The following is a 21,540-nucleotide window of genomic DNA, read 5'->3' as shown; positions in this document are numbered from 1 at the left end:
GGCTGAGAAGCCTGACTATCTACCAGATCCTGCCGAGGGCACAAGATCGTAGCTGAGGTAACAAGCTAAACGTCAAAGTCCACGTGGAACTACTAGTGAGACTGAAGTCTCTCTGCAAAAACATAAATTAAGCAACGTGAGTACAAATGTACCCAGCAAGACTTACATCAGAACTAACTACATATGCATCATTATCAACAAAGGGGATGGTGGGGTTTAACTGCAGCAAGCCAGCTTTGACTCGGTGGCTATCCTAAACTACGACTGCAAGTAACTCTTTTGAGGTGGCGCACACGAGTCCACATATTCACCATATCAATACACCACTATGGATCCGCTCCCGTCTCCCTACGAGAACGCCATCCATAGCACTCACGCTTATCTTGCGTATTTTAGAGTATCCACTTTCACTTGTCTATGAACTGTACAGGCAACCCAGAAGTCCTTTACCGCGGACACGGCTATTTGAATAGATCATATTAACCCTGCAGGGGTGTACTTCTTCACACACGCTTTCGCCACTTACCGCCATGTACACCTCGTGTATCTCGGCAACCTTCAAGCGGAAGCCTGGCGAGGGAGTCGGCCACGACCTGACTAACCACACAAGTCTCTCGTCCAGGTTTATCGCCTATTCGGGTTCCATCCGCAAGGAGATCCGGCCGGGGTGTCGCTCACGGCCCCAAACGATGTGTGCAGGGTTCCCAAGCCCACCATCCGGGTGCCACTTGGTACACCGTGCCACTATGCCTAGTCTGTCCCAAGCCCACCTGTACCGGGTGCCACTTGGTAGACTACTAACACTACCTACAAATACCATAAACTAGTTGCAACTCCTGGATAGAGATCGAGTTGATTAATAAGTCGAGAGAGCTTGGAGCGCCCGGAGCCCAATGTGTGGTAGTAACTGATCATGGATCACAAACACAGAACTCAGTTCCTGAGGACGGCTGCAATGAGACAACCCACCATGTACTCCTACATGGCCTCTCACCGCTACCTTTACCAAATCGTGTTCACACACTTAGTTCACACACAGTAGGACATGTTCACACACCTCTGATTCATCCCCGATGAATCAGACCTGACTCAACTCTAAGCAGTAGCAGGCATGACAAACAAGCATGAAAGAGTAGGCACATCAGGGCTCAAACAACTCCTACTCATGCTAGTGGGTTTCATCTATTTACTGTGGCAATGACAGGTCATGCAGAGGATAAGGGGTTCAGCTACCGCAGCAAGTAACAAATATGTCGTTGTTGTCCTAATGCAGTAAAAGAGAGCAGGAGCGAGAGAGTAGGATTGTATCAGAATGAACAAGGGGGTTTTGCTTGCCTGGCACTTCTGAAGATAACATTGAGTCTTCATCAGTGTCAACGATCACATCGTCGGTACAACGTCTACCGAGGGGGAACAACACTGGCAAACACAGAAGAAACACGATCAATGCAATGCACGATATGATGCATGCTATGACATGGCAATATGAATGTGTTTTGGGCTAATGCACATAGCTATGATTTAAATGAAGTTGGTTTGAATACATGATTCAAACTCCAACTCCATATATGATTATTTAAATGCCCTTTATTTGTTTTTTCCAAAACAGAGGACAGACATTGTTCAAACATGCATGAAAATGGTACAGATGGAATTCTTGAATTTTTCTGATAATTTTTCATATATAATTTGTTTGATTTGGAGTTACGGTTGAATTTCTATGAATTTTACAAGTTTTAAACATTTTCTGGAAATAATAAATAATTTAAGATTTATTTAAATTCCAGAAAGGAATTATTGCGTCAGCATGACCTCATAGTGACGTCAGCAGGTCAACAGGTCACTTTCCGGTCAAACCTGACAGTGGGTCCCGCGTGTCAGTGTAATTAGTCTAACTAATTTTTAGTTAACACTAATCCTAACCTAATTAACAGGCCGGCCCCACCTGTCATGGACACAGGGGGGGTCCCGCCGTGGTCAAAGTGGGTCAAACCCACCGGCGGCTTGACGCCGGCGAGGCCAGCCGCGGTGGCGAGCCTCGGGTTTTGCCCACAGGGCTCGGTTTGGCGCGCGGAGCACAGCTTCGGGATGCGGACGCTCGTCCGCATCCAACTGTGGTGGTGGCGCGGCCGAGGAGTGGCCGGAGTGGTGCCGGCGACGAGCTCGGCGGCGGCCGAAGCTCGGGTGCAAGTGGGGATGGGGCTGCGGTGCGCAAACAAGCGCGGCGAGGTGCCACGGAGGCTCTACGCAATGCGGGGAGCGCGTTGGGCGCATGCCCGGGACCAAATGGTCACCGAAGCATCACCGGCGACGGGTGCGGGCGGCGGCGCGTGCGGTTGGATGTGGTGCGGCCGCTACGGCGTGCGAGAGAGGGAGCGGAGAGGGGGAGCAGGAGCAGGAGCTCACGGCGGTTGCGACGAGGCGAACGGCGAGCTCGGGGAAGCATCGGGGCGAGCGGGGCGGCGAGGCAGATCTCCGGCGGCCGAGGAGGAGAAAAGCATCGGGGCGGCGCTTCAGGGCCCTTCCGGTCATGTGGCTCGGTGAGGAGGTAGGGAGCGAGGTGGCGGAGCTCGAGGATAGCTCGGGGCGGCTCGGGGATGACCCTGGCCGCTGTGGTGCACGTCGGCGGCGATGGGCATGCTCGGCCATGGGGAGAGAAAGCAGAGGAGCAAGGGGGAGAGAGAACCAGAGAGTGAGAGAGCGTCGGGGGTCGCGTGGCATCGCGGAGGGAGTCCAGGGCGATGAGGGGGCAGCAGGAGGTGGAAGCAGGAGGTGGTGCTCGGGCGCGGGCGCGTCGACACGCCTGTGCCTACTGGCAGAGGTTGAAGACGGTGGGGAGCTGGGCTGGGCCTCAGCCGCATTGCTGGGCCAGGTGGGGCGCTAGGTGGGCTGCAGGTAGGTGGCCCAGGTAGGCTTCCTCTCTCTCTTGTTTTCCTATTACTTTCTGTTTTCTAGTTTTTGCTATTTGTTTTGATTTAGTAATAATACCAAACCATTTCATAAAATCCTGGAAACAATTATGGGTACTTTCTGAATTATTTCAGTGACCCTTAACAATTTCCAACATTTATTTGAACATTTAAATTATTTATAGTATTTAAATGCCCAAAGTCAAATACAATAGGATTTAATTCAAAAATCCAGAATGGCCTAAAAATATGTGCATCATTTTTGGCAGAGGTTTTCACCTTTAACAAAAATAATGAACTTTTCTAAAGGGCATTCTGGGTTCATTGAAAAATATTTTTATTTTGATCCTAATTGCATTTTATTTAGTGCTAGGGTTTGTCATCCCCATTTCATGTTTAAAAGAAATTTAGACATGATGCAGCAACCAAGCTAGCCCAAGTGCATAGCAAGGCCAGGGATGTGACAGAGTGTTCCATGCAATCAACTTCCATTATCACATGTGAGAACCCTCGAAGAGAACCAAATGTGTTGAAGATTGCTTTATCACATTTTAAAATTATAATAAGAGTGCAGACACTCCTCCATCCGGTTCCTAGTACCAGTATAGTACGTACCTTTATAGACTATATTAGTAGTACTAGTACTAGTAAACTTTGCGCTTGGCTGTTCGCCTATTCGGTAAGTTGAACAATAGTAGCACTAGTAGTATAGTGTATCCTTTTGGCAATCTGACACCGAATTAACTGTTGCACGTCCACCGCCTGAGCGAGGGATAGCTTGCATTAGTCAAAAGTTTCTCCTTGTCCTGCGGGCCACCGTGCGCAAGTAATGCTAGTCCATACTACCTCCTCTCCGGTTAATATGGATTAATTTCAAACGAGATAAATACACTGTCTGTCACTATATATTTGTAAAAATACGGTCAGTGGACTTCATAATACGCTCATTGCGCTCAATATATATATTTTCCGGTGTTTATATGGTTACTAGCTCACCCTGACTGAGTATGTGTGTGCATGCATGTGTAGGTTGAGCACTTAGCGTGACCGTGTGTGTACCGTCGTATGCTCGGACATGCATGCATTAGGGCGTCACGCACGTTTTTGCGTCCATGTGTACGTGTGACTGTTGCATACACGTAGGGGGAGTATGTGTAGGGGCCACTAAGGAGCAGTCAAATCACATAGTAAGTTAGTCGGAAGAAGCAACCATCATTTCACTCTTGAATGACACGTACGCAATATAAAATGGTTGATATGGAAAAAAACCACTATATATACACTAGCATGAGCCTAAGCTACAAGCTTGCTTGCTAAGGTTGCTCTCTTCACAAGAATAGAACGACGGGCCTGATCCCGCAGCTGGGGGAAGGGAACAATGTTTTGCGTAGACGCGGTCGACATCGGCGAGGGAGAAAACCAACAGTCGGTGCATCCCAATCGGGGGTCACCGCGGTATGGGCCATTGCCGCGTCCCAACCGCCCTTCTAGCTACAGCCCGACGTCCCAGGTAGTCCATCTTCCTTTTGGAGCCGGCTTGCTCCACTGCCGTAGCTCCATCTCCATGTCGATCTTTCTCTACTTCTATCGGCTTCTACTTGTGATGAGTTTATGTCTCATGAAATAGTGCCAGTAGTATTATTCTAATCACACTTCTTCAATATCTTTGCCATCAGGGATGCTCAGGTTGATTTTAGTGGAACTGCACAAAAGCATGTATGATCCGAGGGTGCCAGTCGTCTTTCCTTCGACAGGTTCTACCTGGCCAGGGAATTAAATCATGTTTAGGGTTTAGGGTTTAAGTTGTAGTGACCGCATCAGTAGTTTTTCTTTCGTACATGCTCTCACAACTTTTTTCTTTAGTTGTGAAGTAAATATTGGCTATGATATGTGAATCATTGAGATGCATCAGCATGCGTGCTAGTTTTCCTTTGTATTTGATGGAATGTTGTAACGGGGCAACCATGGAATAGGAATGAAAATGGAGTGGAAAGTTTCCGTTTTTCCGGAGAAAAAATGGAAACAGAGAGAAACCAACGTTTCGTTTCGTTGGATCGCGCCATCGAGCAAAACCAACATTTAAATCACGTCTGTTGTGTTCGTGTCTCACCCTCCTCCACGGCTCGACCCCACACGGTCGCTCGGCATGCCACTCTCCGCAAACCGAGTATACGATAACTTTCTCGCCTGCTTGTCGATGGATCACTCCATGGAGTACTACTAGCACTACTGGAAGAGATTGACGAGTTGGGGGAGGACAGCTAGCTGTAGCATGGACTCCCAAGAACTTTTTACATGCATGTTGTAGCCGGCTATTGCGACCTTTGAACGTGGAGCAGCCGCGTGCACCCGAAAACGGCGCAGGCGACGCTCTCTCGGCCGGCGTGCCGCTTCAATGCCGGCGCCAATGAGAGGTCACGGCCGCTCTAGCCGAGCATGAATGTGGCACTAACCATTTCGGGCGGGAAGCACGCGCGGGTGATGAAGAGGGTTCGGGTTGGTCAGGATCGGCCGTGGCAGCGGTCCGGACGTGCGCAAAAAAGAGATGTTGTATGTTAATATTGCTGCGTATATAATTAACAATGTAAATAATGTGCCAGTTGGACAAATATGATTGGAGATGGAGATGGAAATGGAATTTTACGTAAACACGGATATGCATGTCTATGTCTATGTGTGTGTGCGCAATGACTCTCGCGACCTGGAAGCGGGGGCGTGTTTTTGATCGAGTTTTCTTTCTTGGTACGTTAGAAAATCAGTTTGTCTAATTCACATCTAGATGGTATTTAAGGATATCACATCTAAGCTCCCACAAGTATTTAATGTAGTAACAAGAAACAAAAAAAACTAGGACAAAAAAATAGACCACAAACAAAGTGGACATCAACTTAGATGTGACATAACTATGCCACATCTAGATGTGTCCTAGACAGACCCTTAAAAAATTGTCCGCCAGTTTTCGTTTCTTTTTTCTGGGAACGCGTGTATTCTATTCAAAACCACTGCTATGGAGAGATTTTTTGACTCCATTATAGCCTCTTGTTTGATAGAGTTTCTCGCGTCTCGCTCTCTCACCCTCTCCATATCAAATGAACATGACAGTGTCCAGTCTATCTCTCTCCTCACCGGTGGTCACAGAACCGGCCGAATCCCGTCCGCTGCGGGAGGTGAGGAGGTGCAGCGTTGACATTGTCGCCGTCGGCGACGAAGGGAGCCCATGCGCACCGTCCTCTCGGAGCCGGCGCTGGCACGAACAAAGATCCTTCGCGCCCTTGTTCGCTGCCGTCGTGTGGGCAGATCCCGCCCGCCCGCCTAAACGACATCTCGCCCACCTGAGGTATAACTTATTGTACTTGTCCAGCTCCCCAGGTTGCTGCGTGCGGGTTTTCTTCTATGCAACTACTCCCCAGCTCCCCATGCATAGTAGCTAGGGTTCCTCGGCTGGTCCAACATCACCTACTAGTACTATTATAGAGGAAATGCCACTCTAAAAGTTGTCCAGATTTATGCCTCGGTGGAGGTATACATGTTGTTCCGACAAAAAGTACATGGTGGTTGTGCGGTCATTGTCCATATGGTGGTAGTACTATCACTGGTTAAATGAAGAAATGCTTTTTTTCTCGGGTATCCTGGTTTAGTTCCCATCAAGATATAATTATGATGCTTCTGTTTGTTGGTGTACTTTTCATTAACCCTTTTTTATATTTTTGGAAACAGCGATGCGTGTCTCCATACCCGGGCATGTCTTCCTCAATTTTAGTGGAACTGCACAAAATTGGATGGCCATTGTTGTTCCGCCTCACTGTCCTCTGCCACGTGGTTCTTCCTTCCTTGAGTTTGATTACTGAGAAGAAACAGACCACAGTGAGGATTTGTCAAACTTCATAGGTGCCTCACCCAAACTTGATTCCAAATGGATGATGCATCACCACGATGACCTCTCGATGCTCATGATTGCGCCTCATGGTTGCATCGGCTGGTGAAGCTGGTCGATTTTCAATGAAAAACAAGTTGTCTTCTATTAGTGCTCTTTGCTTGTTACGCACAAACATGATATCCTTCGTCAGTTCACCTTGGTTGCGTCGGAGACGCAGTCATCTTTCACGTTGGTGCAATTTTATCACACAATTGGCTATGAACCAAATGTTTCCTCGAAGAAGGATCAACGTTGGTACTAAGAGCATAAGTTTTGTATTGATTTCTAAGCCTTCTCACAACTTTGTCTCCAGCTCCCCTGTAATTTTATTTGTCCATCTATTTACTTTGATTTAAAAAATGGTGTGGACTAAAAACCCGGATGGACGTAGTAGCCCTCCATTTCTATTTACTCTGCATATTAGATTTGACTGAAGTCAAACTTTGTAATACTCTCAAACCTTTCTGATAATTGAAATTAAATTCTTTATTTGTACACACTCTCACACGTTTCCGATAATTTGGTGCATGTGTGGTTGTTCACTTAAGGGAGGGTAGTGTACGACATGTGAAGGACAGGAAGTGCGACCAGGACGCGTGGGCGTGGATCGTTAGTTCATCGGAAGTAGTACTAGTTTTCTTTGTTGTACATTAAATAAAGAGTTTCGTTTCGTACTTACACAATTTAAAACGATTGTTATGGAGAGAATAAGAAAACCACTCCACTATATATTAGTCATATACACACGAGATTACTATGTGGATGCAGGTTCATTGACTTAGTGCACCTGCCTTTGGGTTTATGACAGGTGGGCCCAAAATGTGGCTGGCTCACCTGTCATACAGCCAAAAGCAGATGGAGTGAAGGCACCGGAGCTCAGTACGTACTACATTAGTATATATATAAGTGGGAGCCTCAGAGCTTGTTTGCTAGGGTTTGCACTCTCCACACGCTCGCCGCAATACATATATGTTACACGCTGGAGGCTCAGCGTTCATTTGCTAGGGTTTGCTATATTCACAGTCTCTCACCCTCTCTTCACCAGATCTAAACAAGACTGCGTTGGCCTCTTGTCTCTCTCTCCCCCCTCACAGCTGGTGAAGGAGGCGTCTGTATCCCGTCGCATCAGGAAGGGGAGGAGGTGCAGCGTTAACTCTATCGCCTTTGGCGAGGGAGGCAATCCACTGCCGGCTGCGCTGTCCTCTTTCACCCAGCGCCTGTGTGGGAGGGCCACCGACCCCTTCTTCCTCGCTGCTGTACATAGTGTGGGCAGATTCGGCCTCCCGCCGGACGCCTTGCCACATCCCGATGACCCTAAGGTATAAGTTTCTTTGAAACCGTCGTTGCTCTAGCTGCATGTGGATCTTTTTCGATCTGTAGTTGAATCTAGGTCTTGGTTCAAAGAGGAAAGAAAGGTGCGGTGGGGTGGAGCATGAATCTAGGACGTGGTTCAATGAGAAAAGGAGGGAGGAAAAGTAGTATAGACTAGCTATCCAACCGCTTTGTTGGTCGAAAAGGGGAAAAGGGGGTAACCCAATACACACATCTGTAAGGAACCAATCTCTTTGTTGAAAAGGGAAAGAAACTGGGGGGGGGTCGGTAGTTTGTGCAGGACTAGATTTGCTGCCCTCACATAGGAAAAAAGTTCAAAGAGAACAAATATGGGACAAACACAGATATGCTGCTTGGCTACATACTCTGCATCACCCATTTATATGTGTGGATGCACATGGTGCTAGCATGTCCCATACAACTATTTTGCTGTTGTTAATCTAGGAATGCCGCCGGAAAATTGAAGCAATGCCACTGTTAAAAGTAAATTACATTTTTTAACGAATGTTGTTTCAAGAGAGTGTCTCTGTTAATATGAATCAATGCAACCATTTTAGAAATGCTACTATCCTACTTTGTTTTCCATGCAAGATAAGTTAGATGCTTCTTTCTGTCACCATTTGTTTCATCCTCCTTTATCGGCAAGTAATTGTTTCCTTTTTTGCCTCTGTTAAAACAGGGGTATCGATTCAACTTGTTGCTATTGCGACATTTTGCTTCGCTACTCGAAACACTTATGTTTTAAGAGTGTTTTGTGCAGTTCAACTTGAATGTCACACTGGTGACTTTGCTTAATTTTGGTGGAACTGCACAAAAGGAGATCGAGATTTGTTTCCAGTGTTCCTGTCGAGTTGTTTCAAATCTTGGTCTCAACCACATGATATCTATTCAACTTGTTGCTATTGCGACATTTTGCTTCACTACGGGAAACACTTTGCTTGATTTCAGTGCAACTGCACAAAAGGAGATTGGATTTCCTATTCGTGTTAGCAGATTCATATTTTATCCTGGTGTTCTCATGAAAGGTCAGTACAGACCTTCATCCACATGATTGTGCAGTGTGCTTTGAGATGTTCTGCTACTTGTATTGGTACTGTTTTAACTAAATGTTGAATTGAAGCTATTGTATTGTTGTCTTTTCCCATTAAGTAGTGAACAAAAATGGGACCAACCCAGACATGATGCTTGTTGCTTTGTTACAACAAACTCTGCATCACCCCCTCTATAAGTAGATGGAAGCACATATTGTTGTTGCGCCCACTCTCCCCTGGAACTGTTTATGCTTTTTGTTAATCTAATGCCGCTGGTAAAATTAAGCAATGCCACTCTCAGAATTAATTAGCTACTGAATCTTAGTTCAAAACTGCAACACTTCTTAGGAATGGTACTATCCTGCTTTGTAGTTCTTTCTACATGTTTAACCAAGGTATTGTTAAGATAATGTCTCTTTAAAAATGAATCAGTTGCATTCTTTTAGGAATGGTACTTTTCTGTTTTGTCGTTCTTTATACATGTTGAACCAAGGCATTGTTAAGATAATGCCTCAGTCAATATGAATGAATCACACTGATGGAGAATTGCTACCCTCCTGCTTTGTTTCCCATTAAGACAAGTCATCAACCGTTATTTCTCAGTAATTGTTTCCCTTATACCTATTGTTGCTTATAGGGATATCAAAATTAAAGCTTGATTTTATTCCGACTTCGATTTTAGTTGAACTGCACAAAAGGAGCCAATGTGTCCAAGGGGAACTGCTGCGTTACTGGGTCCAGTTGGTCGTTCCACTTTGCAGAAAGAAGCAGTCACTGGATGCGGTACATTACAGAAGGAATGACCGAGAAGCTTTATAGAGTATTATTAGACACCGGTGACATGACTAGTCTCCAAAGACCATTGGCAATTTAACAACACAGGGAGTGCCCTGGGCAAAAAGTGCCCAAACAAGTACAAGAAGCTAAGATAGGACACGATCATAGGCATTACATATTTCGAATGGTAAAAGCTTATCAAAGTTTAATCATTGATGTTAGCAACAAGACGTCAGTTTAATATATTAGAATTGGAAAACCTTGTCAAAATTTGCTCATTGATGTTAGCAAGAAAACGTTAGTTTAATATATTGGAATTGGAAAACCTTGTCAGAATTTGCTCATTGATGTTAGCCAGAAGACATGCATTTGATATTTTTGAATGGGACGCCCTTGCTGTGAGTAGCGTCGAGTGTTTTTTCCTATTCCTGTGTTCAGTTTAGAAGTAAATAGTTACTCTGCTAAGATATTCCTGTGTTAAGAGTTTGTTCTGAATATTGTCTATGTAATGCCAGGCCTTGTGTTTGATTGCAAAGTTGAGCTTGGAATGTTGTGGCATGTGACATCACGAGCTGTTCACCATGCCTCCTGAGAATAATGCTTCGTATTGTTTTGCATGTCGATCTAATGCCAGTGATTTGCTTGTTAAGAAGATCATCCTCTTCTGTTCTTTTCGTGCGTAAGAAGTTCATCGTCTGATGTTTCATTCATAGCCAATACGACATGTCGGGTTGGTTAGACGTGAAACCATATGATCTTCTGACCAACTCATGATATTAGGCTGTGATTGGATCGTCGTTTTCCAACCAAAACCGCTTGTAAACTGATGCTTGTAAATTAAAGCAGATGGTCTCGGGCGAAGGCGCTTGGTTGGTCGATTACGACTAGTAAAATATAGGAAGTACTTCACACATGATAAAAATGCTGAACTACACTCGTACGATTGCTAATCCAGCCGTTAGCTGCTGTTTCAGCCTTGCCCATGGATGGCATGATATGCACGTCGTGCATGTATCGTCTAGTAATGTCTTCCATGTAGCAATGCTCATAAAATATACACTGGTCTCTCAAATTACACGCGTAACCCCCTGGTTTTACTTACAGACCTAGGGCCTTCCAATGACGAGTAAATTACACTTGTATGTTAATACAAGTTTGAAATAAACCAGAGCTCCCAAGCGCAGCCTTACTATTTCATGCCGTCTCAGTTTCTCAAAGGTGCTCTAGGTGTCCGATGATCCTAGCTTCCTGAATGAGCAGCGGGCGCTGTATCAAACCTCCATAGGGCCCACAAGGCCCTCTCCGTTGTCCTTCGAGTTGTTGCGCTCGTCGTGGCGCCGATCATTGTTAACATGGTCAACGAACATGAGGATTCAGGAGATGACTTTATTTTGACTGGATGACACTAGGGACCCACTAGGGCCATAGCCGTACATACGCAAGTGCCTCCTTATTATGTACAACTATATTTTTTTTTGCTTTCTCCTAGTTTCCTGACATCACGGTCCCACACCATTGTCAACCTATGTATTCAATATAACGAGAGAATTGCACAAGGTGCAGCCGACAGCTGGCACCAAGTATCTCGAGCAGTATTTGTGTTTTTGAGGCGTCAGCACTGCAGAGTTTTTCTTGGCGATGATTTCATTGTTGTTCAGAGGAGAGCAGGGTATTAACTGGGCGGGCTGTGGCCCATCTAGCCCAGGCCAGATATCCACCCCAGATACTACTTTTTTCAAGATTAAAATGGCTAGCCCAGCTATACGTCTTTTTGAGGAATACCCAGGCAAGGTCAACTTGTTATTCTCCGCCCCGCTGGGCTGCAAATCTTTCCTAGGAGGGATGCATTAGGCTTAATAGGAAAATGGGCTTTAAAAATAATAAATGGGATGTAATTATAAAAACTGGGCAGTAACTATAAAAAATGCACCAAACACGAAATTAGTTTATAAAATATTATTTATGGATTTTGAAAATCTTAAATTTTCATTGTTGTGCGCGCAATGTTTCGTTGGATTTTTACGTAATACAAATTTATATTTAATCTGACTAGAAATTTCGGGATAAAAATATTTTGGATCCCATCAAAATGTGGGAAATTTTATTGAAGTCTGTCTTCAATGGTTGGTTGAAATTATTAATCATTGTCCTAGCTAGAAAATGGGTTGTACTTTTAACAAACTGTAAATAGGCTATTGTAAATTCCATTGGAATTCAAAAATGGGTTGTACATTCTTACAAAATGCAAATGGGCTATAAGTTCTCTGCCACACACTTGTGGGCCTACTAAGTGACGTGTCCCTAAAAAAATAAGTTGACGCGTATGCAAGGCTTTGTCAACTTATTATCGTCAACACACGGTTCTAGCAGCAGTGGCCGTTGGATGTCTATCCAACGGATGTCGTGCTTCTTCTTCAATCTCGGATATTCTTAGTTTCGGCCGCCCAAAAAATGATTCCTCCCCCTGACATCTGGGGCGCACCGTTTCGGAGGCTAACCTGTGGGCCTACTAAGTTGGAGCGTACCAAGGGCTTTATCAACTTAGTCAATATAAACGATTCTACCTTCAGTGACCGTACGATGTCCATCCAATGGCCGTAGTGCTTCTTCAACCTCTGGTCTTCTTGGTCCAGCCGCCCAAAGCAGCGTCGGTCGTGCCGCCTGCTCCTGCCTCCCGTGGCTGGCTGTGCTGCCGCGGAGGCCTCACCGCCCCCATACTACTCCCACCGCTGGCCAGGCCATCCCTCCACTCACCCACACCCCCTATTATTCTGCGGCAACGGCAGCCTCACACCGCAGCCGAACCAGTGAACCCTCGTACTCCTCTCCGCGCGGGCTTCCACTGCTACGTCTTCCCCGGCTCCGTGTCGTCCCCTTCCTAGGCGTCGCTGTCGTCCACCGCCCTGGTGCTCTCAGCGCGGCGTGGTCAACATGGTCAATGATCGACTTCCATCGGAAGAGTACTGTACGTGAAGAGGCTGACAGGTGGGTCCATAGCGGCCGCAAGGAAGTGCCTCCTTATTACACGCAAAATAATTATTCCTCCACCTGACAGCAGGGACCCACCGGACGGGCCACTTTATTTCGCGAAAAAAACGTTTCCCCCCTGACTGGTGGTACCCACTGGACGGGCCACCGTATTTCGCAAAAAAACATTCCCCCTGCTGTGAGCTCGGACCCACCGGAAGTGCCTCTTTACTACGCACAAAAAAATGAATACTCCCCCTGCTAGCTGGGACTCACCTTGGTGGGAAGATGACTTGTGGGCCTACTAAGTTGACGGGGACGGAGGGCTTTATCAACTTAGTCAATATGAACGATTCTAGCTCCAGTGACTGTACGATGTCCATCCAACGACCGTAGTGCTTCTTCGACCTCTGGTCTTCTTGCTCCAGCCGCCCAAAGCAACGCCGGTCGTGCCGCCTGCTCCTGCCTCCTGTGGCCGGCTGTGCTGCCGTGGAGGCCTCACCGCCTCCATACTACTCCCACCACTGGCCAGGCCATCCCTCCACTCTACTCACCCACACCCCCTGTTATTCTGCGGCGACTGCAACGCAGCCGAACCAGTGAACCCTTGTACTCCTCTCCGTGTGGGCATCCACTGCCGCGTCTTCCCCGGCTCCGCGTCATCCCCTTCCTAGGCCTCGCCGTCGTCCACCACCGTGGTGCTCTCTACACGGTATGTTCAATGTGGTCAACGACTGAATTCCATCGGAAGAATACTGTACGTGAAGAGGCTGATAGCTGGGTCCATGGCAGCCGCAAGGAAGTGCCTCCTTATTATGCAGAAAATAATTATTCCTCCACCTGACAGCAGGGACCCACCGGACGGGCCACCAGTATTTCGCAAAAAAATGTTTGCCCCTGACTGCTGGGACCCACCCGACAGGCCACCGTATTTCACAAGAAAAACATTCCCCCTGCTGTCAGCTCGGGCCCACCGGAAGTGCCTCCTTATTACGCACAAAAAAATGAATACCCCCTGCTAGCTGGGACCCACCTTGGTGGGAGGCTGACTTCTGGGCCTACTAAGTTGATGGGGATGGAGGGCTTTGTCAACTTAGTCAATATAAACGATTCTAGCTCTAGTGATCGTACGATGTCCATCCAACGGCCGTAGTGCTTCTTCAACCACTAGTCTTCTTGCTCCAGCCGCCCAAAGCAGCGCCAGTCGTGCCGCCTGCTCCTGCCTCCCGTGGCCGGCTGCGCTGCCGCGGAGGCCTCACCGCCTCCATACTACTCCCACCACTGGCTAGGCCATCCCTCCACTCCACTCACCCACACCCCCTGTTATTCTGCGGCGACGGCAGCGCAGCCGAACCAGTGAACCCTCGTACTCCTCTCTGTGTGGGCATCCACTGCCGCATCTTCCCCGGCTCCGTGTCATCCCCTTCCTAGGCCTCGCCGTCGTCCACCGCCGTGGTGCTCTCGACGCGGCATGGTCAATGTGGTCAACGACTGAATTCCATCGGAAGAATACTGTACATGAAGAGGCTGACAGCTGGGTCCAGGACAGCCGCAAGGAAGTGCCTCCTTATTACGCAGAAAATAATTATTCCTCCACCTGACAGCAGGGACCCACCGGATGGGCCACCAGTATTTCACGAAAAAAATGTTTGCCCCTGACTGCTGGGACCCACCCGACGGGCCACCGTATTTCACGAAAAAATGTTCCCCCTGCTGTCAGCTCGGGCCCACCGGAAGTGCCTCCTTATTACACACAAAAAAATGAATACCCCCTGCTAGCTGGGACCCACCTTGGTGGAAGGCTGACTTGTGGGCCTACTAAGTTGATGGGGACGGAGGGCTTTGTCCACTTAGTCAATATAAATGATTCTAGCTCCAGTGACCGTACGATGTCCATCCAACGGCCGTAGTGCTTCTTCAACCTCTGGTCTTCTTGCTCCAGCCGCCCAAAGCAGCGCCGGTCGTGCCGCATGCTCCTGCTTCCCATGGTCGGATGTGCTGCCGCGGAGGCCTCACCGCCCCTACTATTCCCACCGCTGGCCAGGCCCTGCGTCGACGGCAGCCTCACACCGCAGCTGAACCAGTGAACCCTCGTACAACTCTCTGCGCGGGCTTCCACTGCCTCGTCTTCCCCGGCTCCCCGGCGTCCCCTTCCTAGGCCTCGGCATCGTCCATCGCCTTGGTGCTCTTGGCGCGGCGTGGTCAACGTGGTCAAGGAACGACTTCCATCGGACGTGGACTGTACGTGGAGAGGCTGACAGCTGGGTCCACGGCCGCAGCAAGGAAGTGCCTCCTTATTATGTAGAAAATCATTATTCCTCCACCTGACAGCGGGGACCCACCGGACGGGCCACCGTATTTCGTGAAAAAATGTTTCCCCCTGACTGCTGGGACCCACCGGCTGCATCTTCGCACGCAAGGAAGTGCGTCCGGGCAAAAAAACGATTCGCCCCCCTGACTGCTGGGACCCCCCAGCTACATCTTCGCACGCAAGGAAGTGTGTTCGGGCAAAAAAACAATTCGCCCCCCTAGCTGCTGGGACCCACCATCTACATCTTCGCACGCAAGGAAGTGCGTCCGGGCCAAAAAAAACCATTCTCCCCCCTGACTGTTGGGACCCACCAGCTACATCTTCGCAGGCAAGGAAGTGCCTGACAGTAGGGACCCACCTGGTCGAAGCGTACATACCGTTGTCATTCTGGTCGCGAACGTGTACGTATATACTGGTCGATGTCGAGGCACGCACGTGTCATAGTAGAGGCGCGCACGTGTCGTAGTAGAGGCGCGCACGTAGCATGTACACGTACGTACAGCGGCGAGGGTGCAAGAAAGAAAATACGGCCACGTACGTACATACGGGTAGGGTCTCGAACGCCTACTCGCCCATACATGCATGGCTTGGTCAGAACGGAGAAACAACGTTGTCGTCGTGTTCATGGGGAGGCAACGGAATGCGTCGTGTTCGTGGGGAGGCAACAGAATGCATCGTGTTCATCAGGAGGCAACGGAACTCGTGGGAGCCAACCGGCTTGGACGGAACAGGCGATGGAAACGAGGCCTGGTGTACCTCACAACAGAGGAAACGGACCTCCTACGTTCGCAACGGTGTCCTGTTGATCAGGAGGGGTGTGGCGTACCGCAAAACGGAGGAAACGGACCTCCTACGGTCGAAACGGGGGTCCTGTTGATCGGGAGGGGTGTGGCATACCGCAAAACGGACGAAACGGACCTCCTACGATCGAAACGGGGGTCCTGTTGATCGGGAGGGGTTGGGCGTACCGCAAAATAGACGAAACGGACTTGTGTTGGAGCGCTACGGTCGAAAAGGGGGTCTTGTTCATCGGGAGGGGTGTGGCGTACCGCAAAATGGGACTCCAGGGGATATTGTTCATCTCCACCGTCGACCTCCTCCAGCCTCCACGGGCTACCGTCGACCTCCTCCATCCTCCACGGGCTCCTGTTCATCCAGCCTCCACCGCGCGCTACTCCACCGGCTACTGTTCAACCACCCCTCCACTATCTACTGTTCATCCAGCCCTCCACCGTCTACTGTTCATCCAGCCCTCCACACCACGGGGTCCTGTTTAACCACCCCTCCATGGCCACCCCTCCACCGTCTTCTGTTCATCCAGCCCTCCACACCACGGGGTCCTGTTCATCCAGAGGCAACGCCACCGCTCACTGTTCATCCAAACCCCGCCGCAACACTCACTGTTCATCCAATCGATCGGCTTCAGTTAGCAGCAGTAGCGAAGGAATCGCTCCATCGGGTTCAGTTAACAGCAATCGATCGATCGCTCGGGTTTAGTAACGCCTAGCCTGCAGTGCAATCGCTCGGGTTCAGTTAGAGCTCAAGGCCTCGCTCGGTTTCAGCTAGAGCCAACACCTCGCACATGTACGAGAGAAACGCACATCGCTCAGCCCCTGACCTCCCACCGTAACTGGCAACTCCCCGAAATTTTCCTGCCCCTCACTTCTACCACGGTTTTTTCTGTCATGGACGACCCAAAGAATGTCATGCAGCTGCATCTCCGGCCCGCCGAGGACGAAAAGCCCATTTTCTGTCATGCTTTTTTGTCATAGAAGTAGGAGCCCACCACATCTATGATGATACCGGGTTTTGTCACAATTATCATCATAGAAGTGTCATATGTATGACAGAAATAAAATTCGTTCGGCCCAAAATGTCATGGATTTGTCTTTTTTTGTAGTGCTGCGAAGAAGAAAGCCACCGATTCCCCTGACCTACCCAATGATGAAGAGCTTGATGATCTGGAATCAGAGGTAGAACTTGACTCTCTTGGTCCTTTTTTCATACACCTCATTGACAATGATCATTATCAGGATGACGCGGAAGCTAGCCGTGTTGGTGATGTAGAGGTAACTATTCTTTCTTCCGACTCAGATCTTGTGCCAACACCAAAAACCCATCAAGCAGTCCGAAAGTAAAATTTTCACACCCTCTTGCTTATTCGGATCCACACTTTCTTTTGAAGACACATCAGCATGAAGCTCGCCGCACAACCTGACATAACGGCCAAGTGGTGACCTCCTTCGGTTTACCGAACTCTCCGGTTCGTAAACGCCGCCAAGAGGTCTCTTGTACTTCTGATACACCTTATCCTAGGGCAGGTTATTTTTGATATCCTCTTAATCCGTCTAACTCGAATTACCAGGGGACCTCCCATTCATCTTCTGGCGAATCAACATTGACGAAGCTTCCAACCCTTAAAACGGTTCCTGGGTGAGCAGATTTTGCTAATCCGTCATACTTTATATTTTTGATCCTTGCACTGTTCTGACGCATACTTATTATTTTGCAGGGCCAAAGCCAAAACCAGCAAGAAGGCCAAAGTGACCAAACCGGTTGAAGACCCCAATCGGGATGAAATGGAACAAACTCCTGAACCGTCTCATCTAGATGCTAATAATATTCCTGATGGCCCGTCATTGCCGGATCAAACAACTGAAGCTGAGAACATGGATATTGATCCATCGGCTCATGCTGATGATCCGCCAAGACCGACTAAAGGTGCTGATGATGATGTTGTCATTACTGGCACTGGTTTGACCTCCCCTAGCAATCCTATCGCTTTATCAAAGCATAGTGCCAAGGAAGAATTTTCTACTATGGATAAGGGCAAGTGGAAACAGATTTATCAAACTATGCCCACCTCAACGCCCAAGACATTCATTCTAGATTTTTAAACCGCCTGTACACAAGCCGCGACTATGAAGCTAGTTTAGTGGGCCTGATGAAGGAACGGTATGAGGTAAGTATCACTCACTCTTGCATAAGCTTTGTTTCCTTATGACTGGTTTAGGCTATCAATTCCAATAGCACCCAAGGGCCGGTTCATAATGTTATTGTGAACTGGGACTTGTAGTAGAACTATATTTAATTTTGCTTGCATATCCCCCAGGGACCGGTTTATACCTTTAGGATGAACCGGTACATCTCTGTCATGCATCTTCCAAAGTTCTTGATAATCATCATTGTAATCCGACTGAATAGGAAAAAAATCCATAACCTGAACTTGAGCAAATATGCATTAGCCCCCAAGTGCCAAGTGTATAACTTGTTATGTGCTTGGGACTTTAAAATGACAGTTGATAAGAAGCAATATGCATTAGCCCCAAGTGCCAAGTGTATAACTTGTTATGTGCTTAGGACTTCAAATATGTACTACCAACTCATTAAATGTCTCTTGCAGGCTGATCTGAACGAAAAGCAATCTCAAATCGCCGACCTTCAAGAAAATATCAAGTCCCAGCAAGCAGAAACTTCCAAGGCTAAAGAAGAGCTGACCGGCGCTTTAACAGCCATGGAACAACTGAAGGACAGCTTTAAAGGCAAATGGGCAGAATGGGAGGCTGAAGAAACAACTCTACAAAAGCTGGCGGAGGACGCTGAAGCAGCCCTTAATCCGGTAGCAGAAGAACTGACTGGCTTGAAATGGCAAATCAATGCTATAACCTCTGCTGTGTTCGGTAAATACCCTCTTCATAAGCTATAAATAAGCAACATCCATGAAACTACCGGTTTACTATTCTTTTGACCATTGCAGGTAGCCGCGTTACTCATCTTGGCTCAGACATGCGCAAAAAACTGAAGGTTGCTTATACATTGATAGAGCAATTATATACTGGCGTTCAACGGGTCATCTCTACAGCTTCCCATAATAAACCGCCCCCAACTTTAATCAAGGAAACATTAGAAAAATTATCCATGATGCCTGCCCAACTTGAGGAATTGAAGAAATCAGCTACTAGGGTCGGTGCTCTTACTGCATTGACTCGGGCCAAGGCCTGGATATCTGACCTTGATCCGGAAGATATTGGAAATGGCTATCCAGGCCAAAAAGAGGACGGGTCAGATTTTGATAATGACGACCTCAGGGCCATAACGAGGGAAATGCATCCACTGGCCAGCAAACAGGCTGAAGACACCGACTTGTCATTTTACCAGACGATTTATGATGCCAACAACAAATGGATTAACGCACCGACTTATGATGTGCAAAATCTTATCCCGCTAATCCATAAGCATATCTATGCCCTTGACGTTGAACCGTCCACCATTATAAGTGATGAAGCTGTCTTCCGAGCCTTAACTGGGATTGACTGGGCAACCATTGACTTCCAGCCACTTGGTGGAGAGGAGGAGGGTGAACCGGCGCAGGATGATCCACAACCTTCAGGTCAGCCTGGTGAAGAATCATGATCTGGAGTCCGGTTTAATTTCTGCACACTGCCATCCGTGTGATAAACAATTATCCTTTTGGTCCATCAAAGCGCCTTGTAATTGGCTAGTTTAAACACTTGGTCTGTTATGCCATCATGCATATTCACTTTGCATAATACTGTTAATCCGTCATGATTATGCTATGTCTGCTTATGATCCTTAGCAGCTTTATTCAATCCTGTTTTTGCATATAACAAACTTAAACTGCCCTGGCGGTTTACCACCGGACGGGTCATAATACCCAATGTAAAACCAGGGTTTATAACCAAGGTTGTACCTTTAAGAAGATATGAAATACATCATACGTGTGACATTGAATCACATCGTTGGTTTACCAACTTAGTGTAGTAAGGGTGATAACCCAAATCTTGAGTACTGATAACTCCCAGCATGTTTTGTCGGTTTATAATGAAGCCATACCGGGTTATAATAAACACCGGATTATTCATATATCATACTGTCGACTTGTAGTCAAAGCTAGATCGGGTTAACAAACACCGGATTGTAGTTGATCATATGCTGGCAACTTATAGTCGAAAGCCGAGCCTGGTCAATTACCGGTCATCTTGTAAGTTTGTACTTGGCAACTCAAAAGCCAGACCGGGTTAAAAAGCACCGGATTTAATATAAACCTCATCGAAATAAACATCGAAAAGAAAGATTTGCGAAGAAAACATGCAAAAAAGGCGAGGTTCATGGGTTGCCAGGCCACTGAGTTAAACCATTTTACAAAGCCTTATAAGATGGACCTCACATTAACCAATCGTCAATTTAACTATGACAAGTTTAGGGTCTTTATAAGATTGACTGTTAAAGGTTCAACGGGTCTTACCAGGATTACCTGGACGGAGTGACTTACTTAAAAAGGCAGGATAACCCGGGGTTTTAGGTGAAGACACCTGGCTTCTAAGCCAGGCTTTTATAGCCTATTGCAAGGTTGTAGACTCTTTGTTCTTGTAGAAGCAAAGAGCTCCCAAGCAATATTTTGAGTTGTGCTCAGTGGGCGCCTATGTTTGAGTTGTGCTTTGCAACAAACTCTCTTTGGCTTCTTATGATTTTGGGTATGAAGCCCCCAAGCTCTCTCTCTCTCTCTTTTGTAGCTTTATAAGCCGGATTAATGGACAATCAGAACTCCGCATTATCAACAGAAGCCCCCATGTAACAAAGAAAACTTTAAGGAAGAATGGAAGAGGCCCTGCTTTAGCAAGGACACCGGTTTATTAGATTGATCATAATATATACATTGTCGAGAATATGTACATAATAGGAGCCTATGGCTCAGGTGTAGTAAGGCCAAAGATGAGCAATATTCCACGGCCGACGGATCTCCTCCGACGTGAGTCTTTGTGCTCTTGAACATCGATAAGGTAGTATGACCCGTTGTTCAGATTCTTGCTGACCACAAAGGGTCCTTACCAAGGTGGGGATAACTTGTGCATATCAGTCTGATCTTGGATAGGCCAGAGCACTAAGTCGCCTTCTAGGAAAGCTCTGGTTTTAACCCGGCGGCTGTGATAACGCCGCAGATCTTGCTGATAAATCGCCAAACAAGCCGCCGCTATGTCCCATTTTTCATCTAACCGGTCCAATGCATCTTGGCGTGCTTGTTCGTTGTCCGCTTCAACGTAAGCTGCCACCCGAGGCGAGTCATGGCGAATATCACTGGGGAGAACTGCTTCTGCTCCATAAACCATGAAGAAGGGTGTATAACCTGTAGATCTATTAGGGTAGTATTAATGCTCCACAATACGGAAGGCAGCTCTTCCACCCAACAACCCGGCGTCCTCTGTAAAGGAACCATAAGCCGGGGCTTGATTCCTTTCAGGATTTCTTGATTAGCTCTCTTAGCTTGACCATTAGACT

The sequence above is a fragment of the Triticum dicoccoides genome, chromosome 4B (genome assembly GCF_002162155.2).
Source record: "Triticum dicoccoides isolate Atlit2015 ecotype Zavitan chromosome 4B, WEW_v2.0, whole genome shotgun sequence".
Classification (NCBI taxonomy): Eukaryota; Viridiplantae; Streptophyta; class Magnoliopsida; order Poales; family Poaceae; genus Triticum; species Triticum dicoccoides.
Note: the sequence above shows the minus strand (reverse complement) of the source record.